Genomic DNA, 8,505 nt, shown 5'->3' with positions numbered 1-8,505 from the left:
AAATGAAACTGTTAACATTTGAGATTTTTGACACCTCATTTTTCAATGTCTTTGAGGGAAAAAAGAGGCTATCAGGTATACCTACCTGTAAAGTGAGTGTAAAGTCTATAAACTTTTACACGTTTATTTTTTGTGGCACTTGATTTATTTTGGGAGGAACGACTTGGCGGGGTCTTTTTTATGCCACGAAGTGGTATTTTTTGGGGGTCGTAATTATAACTTTGTGAAGTTCCATAGGTATCAACTTTATCTACTTCACTTACTTTAGTTTAGTAAATCATCATCCCTATACAGTTAATTGTGTTGGTAAACATAGAATAGAATATACCCTGTTTATAATGTCGGAATCGGACTGATAAGTCCCTTCACTCCCACAATCTAAACAAGGTCTTATGTATTTGGTACAGTACCGATTTTTTTTTAAGCTACTTATAGTACCCCTAAAATTCATAGCAAATTAAAGTAAGTAAGTAAGTAAGTAAGTAGGTAGTAAGAAAATGTTCTTTTCCTGAAATCTGGATTAAAGTCCTTGACCCAATTATAACAAAGGTAACCCACGAGTTCACCAGTTCAAGGAGACAGCAGATGACTCAAGATTTAATGAGTCAGTGAGTCATAGGTACGAGTAATCAAACATCTTTCAGAACAATCGTTCAGAATCTGGAGTACCTCAAACCAGACCGACTTGACATTGTAACATGTGACATCATAACACGTTTGGTGTTGAGACCTAACTCAATTAGACATACCTAGAGAGAGAACAATATTAAAATTATACAGAGCTGGGAGAGTACCAAGATGATTGTCATTAGGGGCCCCTATCACAATTGAGAAAATGTCTATTTTAGGTGTATTTTCCTTTTGGGAAATCGACTACTGACCATTACTTCATTCAGTACCTACCTTGGTGAGGACAATATCAAATACCTTCTTGAAATCAAAACTCATGGGTACCTACTACCTACTACATGTGCCAAATTAGTTTTAAGCTGTGTCGACACATAGTCGACTGCCGTCAATTGACGAGATGGTCCTATGCTGTCCTATGTTGTAGAGCAGAGGCAGTGTGGACGGACGGTTTCAGACCTTAATATTTCGCATCCATTTTGTCAATTGCACAGAATGACAGACACTGACATTTGATAGGTAGGTAAATTGACTTGGGATAATTATTAGTCCAACTACTTAAGGAATAGCTGTGTCCTATCAACAATCGATCGCTATATTATTTTAAAAGTTTAAAACATTTTTTCCTTCTGTAGGTACTCTAAAACGCCACGGTTTTTTCACCCCAAGTCACAATTTCATTTTTTCCCCGCAAGTCATTTACAAAAATTTTCGCTTTTGTCACGTTTTTGTTCAATTTTATCTTTTCCTTTCAATTCACATTTTCAACCCACACTCCTTTTCCCCCCAGCTCTCTCTCTCTCTCTCTCTCTCTCTCTCTCTCTCTCTCTCTCTCTCTCTCTTGTTCTCTCTTTCTCTCTCTCCTTTGCTCCAGTGAGTAAGATCCAAGACCGACGGAAGCGTGTAAATCCAGTTTTAAGAATATTTACATTTAGGGGGATATTATTATTAATTTATTATTAGGTATTAAAATTCCCCATAAATATTGTTCACGGTTATGGAACAATAGTAAAAACATTGTTCATTATTTCAAACCAAGGACACATCTTATTCTTATGTGGGAAATGTACAGTAATAAATACATAGGTACCTACCTATTAGGTACATTAAGTATGTAGTTAATGAGGTAGGAAAATATAGCAAAACAAAACAACAAAAGAAAATACCTATGTGAAAATTATACTTAATACTTACACCAGAATATAACATAGGTAGTGAGGGTAGGGGAGAGAGAGAGAAAGAGAGAGAGAGAAAAGTAAAAAGAGGGAGAGAAAGAGAAGACAATAATCTCTCCACTTGTACCCAAAGGCTTCATCCTCATTATAGGTACCTACAATGAAGAAAATAATATACATACACAATTACACACCTATGTTGAAAAAGATAGGTATAATCAGTTGAGGAACTACGGGATGAGAATTGGGGATGTCCAATAGAACAGATCTTTAGACCTATCCTCGTAAGTACCAACACCAAACCTGTAATTTCTACCAACCTCAGTCGTTCGGTGGAATTTATATACCAAGATTCGACATTCGAGGTCGAATCAAGTCATAAAATCGATTGAAGAGCGACCTTAGTGACAAACATTCATCATGCTGAAATAAAACAAAAATTCCCTTAATTTTATGTAAATTTGTTTGTTTGTTTGTTTTTTATCTGAACAATAGTGAAATCTTTAAAATTAATGAGAACCTACATCTACTTAAAGCTCAAGATTCTAAGCTTTGGCTTTATTTATTAGGACATTAAACGGTCTGAACAAGGTTTCCAAAACCTCTCTAGTCGCAGGTCCGTTTAGGGTTTGGGTCATTTTGCTCCAAAAACATGAGTCTCCGAAAACATGATACCTTGAGACTCAGAAAACGTGTAACAATTTTAGGGCTTACTTAGGTAGGTACCTATACCCTAAAGTTCCACCTGAATATTTTCATAACCCACATGAGAAATTAATTCAAAGGTCAGTAGGCTCTCCCTACCACAACACGTTTATAATATTTTTATTTTAGTAACAATTTTAACCTAAATATACCTCTAGGTATACATAGGTAGCGGTAGGAACAGCGTATTTATTATACATTTTTGTTATCAGATTTAATTTTCCCATGCCTTTATTTCAGAGGTTTTTTAATTTAAAAATTGTTGTTCATGCATAGGCATTGGGTTTATGCTGGGAATAGCTGTCTTCGCATATTAAGAAGGTATGTATTAGGTACTTGTCTTATTATATCTACGCTTATAGGCTTATGCCTTCGGGTAGGCAATATGTGTTTACCTATTGCGTAGGTTCTTATGGGTACATAAGAGATCGCGATAAAAGACTGCTGTAGTTGCTGGGTTAGATGGCAAAACTTGTTCTCCTAGCTAGATAGAAACCCGATGGGAACCTCAGCTTATATCGTGCTTTAAATACATAGTCGCTTTTGCAGGGAAAATCTGTAGAACTAGCGCTAATTGGAAAATAATAATAAAATTCCCTGTTCGAATCTATAGTTAATTACGAACTTACGAAGGTGTTCAATTCAAACACAATTCATAAGCATCTAAACAGCCAGCCTAGTTAGCTTGGATGGTAGCCCGTCTGCCTTGTAAGCGTTAGGTAGCGGTTTCGCTTCCTACCCGGTACGAACTTTATCCTAACCTTAAACAGACAAGGTTCTCTCTCAGAATGGCTGGCTTTCTCCTGTCCTCCTTCTCCAATTCTCTATTCGATTTCAGGAGAATAATTTAATTTAATAAACCTTATTTATACTGTCGGCTAAGACTAGTTACACATCTACAAGCACAATAAGTAGGTATGTACCTACCTACACTTACCTCAAGCTCAAAAATTGACTAATGAAGAAGAGTCAACTAAACAGTCAACAATGAAAGATGAAAGTTTAGAAAAATGGCGTGATTTTGACTGTATCAAAGTTTCCGAGTTGGTAGGTACATTCTTCGCCGTATCTCCTAAATAAGAGTTGAAATCTAACAGAACTTGTAATGCGAAGTTGGAATGAAAAAATTCTAAAGAACAGTTTGCCATTAACTTGCTGCACGAACGCACGTTAGTCGATTCTCGTTCCATAAAATTTCAGAACTCAACAGTTACGTATTATTTTATTTTTTTTTTTTTAAAGTCCATGTTTTCGAGTTTATTCGTAAAACATTGTTTGTACGTAAAAATTGTTTGAATAAACTTTTTAAAGGTGTTTTATGAATAACTGATAACTGCCCTTAAAACGATGTACCTAGATACCTAATTAATTTTATTAGTTGTCAAAAGAAATTTAATTCACTGCCATTTAACTATTTGTTGTGAGTGCGCTATTTAGCGGTTTTTCTCCGTGTAATTTCTACTTTCTAATGTACAGTGTACCTAAACATTTTTTCTCTCACAAAATTGATTTTAAATACTAAATAGATCATAATTATTATACCTAACTGATAGGCTACATCAATACTGCCCTTAATTAACTTACTTACCTACCCAATTATTCAGTGCTTCAAAGAAGATACCTGCAAAGTCTAATATTTTTAGATAGGTAACTATCTAACTTTTACATAAACAGGTAAAGCTCCTGGTAGATATGTAATATAGAATCAATAGGTACTAGCTTAACAGTATTGAATTGAACCTTTTTATGCACATCTTTTAAGTGGGTAACTTACATACCTCCCTACCTACAAGTAGGTACCTAAGACAAACCACAGAATCAGCAAAATGAGATATCCAGTCACTTTATTCTGATGTAATTAGGTACCCACCTAAATAGGTACCTAAAGTAGTTAGGTACCTACCAAATTAGGTAGTAACCAAATATACACATAAAATTCAAACAGTTAACTCATACAATCATTATCTCACAAAGTACCTCTAGGTTTGATACTAAGGTACCCATCAGTGGTATAGGTCGTAGTCTGCCAGTCTAGAGGTTGGTAGATCAAGGTCCAAGAACGGTTCTACCACCGGTCAAGCATCCTTGGGTCATTTTCCACCATTGGCCCCACTAAATTGGAGCGATACAATTTCCGAACTTGATAATTATATCTTCGGAGACCTGCTTCGATAATTAATTATTATTACCTTATCACATGTAAAGCTCTTTACTTGTATTTAGGTAATTAACTTCCATATAGTATTCTTTGAACCGGTTTTCTGTGGGGTGATGAATAATGATTGGTTTAGATTTGAGATAACTTACATTGAAGCGAGTTGCATAACCTAACCGTCTTAACTTACCGATCAAAACCATCTGAAGAATTAAAGTTGCGGAATGGATAACACTTGTTTCGACCCTCCGAAGAAGGCTGAAAAGTCCCTTTTAACCTAAGATGTAATACTTAAACCGTGTCAAAATAACTTACATTGAAGCGAGTTGCATAACCTAACCGTCCTAACTTACCGATCAAAACCATCTGAAGAATTAAAGTTGCGGAATGGATAGCACTTGTTTCGACCCTCTGAATGAGGCTGAAAAGTCTGTAATACCTAAACCGTGTCAAAAGCAAGTCTTCCTCTCAATCATTATTCATTTAGAATAATAATTAGAATAGTGGACTGTTCAGTACATTAATGTAGACTTCTATAGGTATCCTAAAAGAGTATAGATATTAAATTTTCAATTTGGAAAATAAAATTGGAATTCAACTCGTATCTGACCGTCTTATTAAGTTGTTATGCATAACTTACTATCTATGTAGCTATGTACTTATGTACCTATCTACGTAACTATCTGAGTAAATATCCTGCCATAAGTAGATAAGTACATATCTACTGTCACCTGGATATATAGAAATTTAAGGACACTCAAATGCTTGTTACAATCCTACCTACCATTGTTATGACCTGTGCACCACAAAGGGTTAACTTTAACAACAATATTACTCCCAATATTCACCGCACCGCTTTCGCATTACTTCAAGGCACATTCTTTTACATCCATCCCTATCCAAGAACAGAAAAGTTTGGTTAGAAAATTTCCGCCCTGGCCGGGATTTGAACCCAGCACCTCCAGGTTAAGAGTCGGTGCTGTTGACCACTCGGCCACAGAGGTGGCCGTTTCGACTCGTTTGCAGACTGCCTGACTCACAAGTTGTTGCGTTCTAAAAAGTTATTACAGAAAAGTATAGAGCACCATGCTGTTTAACTTTTTTTTTACCTTCCTTTTTATGTTATTCCTTACCCTTTTTCTTCCTTTCTTCTTCTTCCTACACCTTACTTCTTTCTCCCTTCCTTTTCCTTCTTCCGTCACACCTATGTACTCACCCCAAGTCACAATTTCATTTTTTCCCCGCAAGTCATTTACAAAAATTTTCGCTTTTGTCACGTTTTCGTTCAATTTTATCTTTTCCTTTCAATTCACATTTTCAACCCACACTCCTTTTCCCCCCACAAATAGGTATTCGTATCCATTTTACAGTGCTCCACTTTTCTATTTTCACCACTAATGGAACTCTAGTTATATCGAAAAGTCATCCGCCACACCTTCATTCTGTCTACCTCTGGCTGAAATTAAAATTGCAGTTTTAGTTCAAACGGCGGACCCGTTGATTACAAAACGTCAACTTAAAGCTCTCCCATATTTTTACTCTTTGTCACGTTTTCGTTCAATTTTATCTTCTGCATTTTTTACACCATGCGTCCCGCCTTACACCTCTGTCTTCTGCATCCCCTTTTCCTCTTCCTCGCTCCTTTCTTCTGACCTTTCGCAAGCTTACTTTTCTCCCTCTCTCCACATCTTCTTGACTGCCTTCTTTACATGACTCGTATTTCATATCATTCATGGTGGAAAATTATCACTCTTAGGTATTAATGTCGTCAGGGGTGAATAATGGAGGTCGTACTTCAGGTTTCTTGCTGTTCATAAGGTTTTTACTTTCCAGAGTTTCCAGCTTTCCACTCGTTATAGTTACATATATGCTTCATTGTGTGAGCTATTAACAAGACGGAATATCATTGGTAGTTTTAGTTTCACAGCTCTTCAAAAGATGTCTACTTACAGATGAATGAAAATTTTCAGAAATTTCAGGAAAAAAGTTCGCTCTTTTCACCTCCTTTTGGGAGGAAAAAATCAGTCAGCTCGCCAGCTTCGTATCCATTTTACAGTGCTCCACTTTTCTATTTTCACCACTAATGGAACTCTAGTTATATCGAAAAGTCATCCGCCACACCTTCACTCTGTCTACCTCTGGCTGAAATTAAAATTGCAGCTTTAGTTCAAACGGCGGACCCGTTGATTACAAAACGTCAACTTAAGGCTCTCCCATATTTTTACTCTTTGTCACGTTTTTCGTTCAATTTTATCTTCTGCATTTTTTACACCAGGCGTCGCTATAAATCAAGCGCTTACAAGGTAGACGTGCTACCAACTAGGTTATGTAGCCTGGCGCTTTCAATCAAACGTCAGATTTGCCTGGGATAAAATAAAATGGAACTTGTTGAGCACATTGCATAGTTAAAAGAAATTCAAGGCGTTGTCATAAAATTTATGTAGCTTTTATTACTGGTGGATGTGACTCATTTCCCACTTTACCTTCAGCTATAGCGTGTAGCATTGAAACTCTAGGCGCGATGTTTAAATAAGCACGTGCTTTTCAGGTGTTTGGAGATGGACGCACCTCCGTTACTATGGTAACCAAACTCTCTGATTTACAAGTTTATGACAAGTTCACTGATGATGCACTAAAATTTCACTGTCCACCATTAATAATTAATTTTCACTTGGTCAACAATTGAATTTAATTTCGTGATTTCGTAACTAATATTAGACTTTAGACAATAAAAATTATATGAAAATAAACCTTGAAACTTTGACTATATTTTAGCTTACTTTAAATTCACTATTATTAGCTTTAAACTTATTTAATAAATTAAAAAACAGAGAGCTATAAAACCACGTCCGTTCACTGAAAGGCGACGTTGCCAACCACTCCATACGTAATGCGTTCATAACATTTCACAAAATTCAAAATAAGTAGGTAAAAGATAAGTAGGTACTTAGATACCTAGGTGTGCATAAGAACTTGGTTAGGTACTTACCTATCTATATTATTAGCTTTAAACTTATTTAATAAATTAAAAAACAGAGAGCTATAAAACCACGTCCGTTCACTGAAAGGCGACGTTGCCAACCAGAAGAGGAATATTTTGTGAAACTACAACAGCTAAAAATGGGTTTTCTACATTGATCTTCTTTTTTCTCGGCAAAGTCACAACTTTGTTACCCATTTGTAACTAATTCCATTCTTCCAAGTAAAAGGGGACATTGCAGTCACTGCATTTAAACTGATTCACATTTAAAATAAATTGATTTTAAAAAATCGTACAAGCAAAATGTACTCAACTATTCTCTTGATTTTAAATCATTACATGAAAGTAAAATCGAAAAATCAAATCAAGAATAATAATACACTGAATATTAAACAAATTAGGTAGGTAGGTATTAGGTATTAAGGAGCGCGGTAGCGCTCCGCCCCGCCAAGTCAAGAAAGTTTGATACATACATAGGTACTGATCGAATAAACTACGGGCTAAATAATTCCCGGATGGACGGGCCCAGCTTGTTCTTCCTTTCTTCTTCTTCCTACACCTTACTTCTTTCTCCCTTCCTTTTCCTTCTTCCGTCACACCTATGTACGTTTCCCTGCTTTCTCAACATCTCCCTCCCTCTTTGCCTTCTTTTCAATCTTCATCCTTACACCTCTGTCTTCTGCATCCCCTTTTCCTCTTCCTCGCTCCTTCCTTCTGACCTTTCGCAAGCTTACTTTTCTCCCTCTCTCCATCTTCTTGACTTCCTTCTTCACATGACTCGTATTTCATATCTTTCATGGTGGAAAATTATCACTCTTAGGTATTAATGTCGTCAGGGGTGAATAATGGAGGTCGTGCTTCTG

This window comes from Diaphorina citri, unplaced genomic scaffold (assembly GCF_000475195.1).
Source record: "Diaphorina citri unplaced genomic scaffold, Diaci psyllid genome assembly version 1.1 scaffold608, whole genome shotgun sequence".
NCBI lineage: Eukaryota > Metazoa > Arthropoda > Insecta > Hemiptera > Psyllidae > Diaphorina > Diaphorina citri.
Note: the sequence above shows the minus strand (reverse complement) of the source record.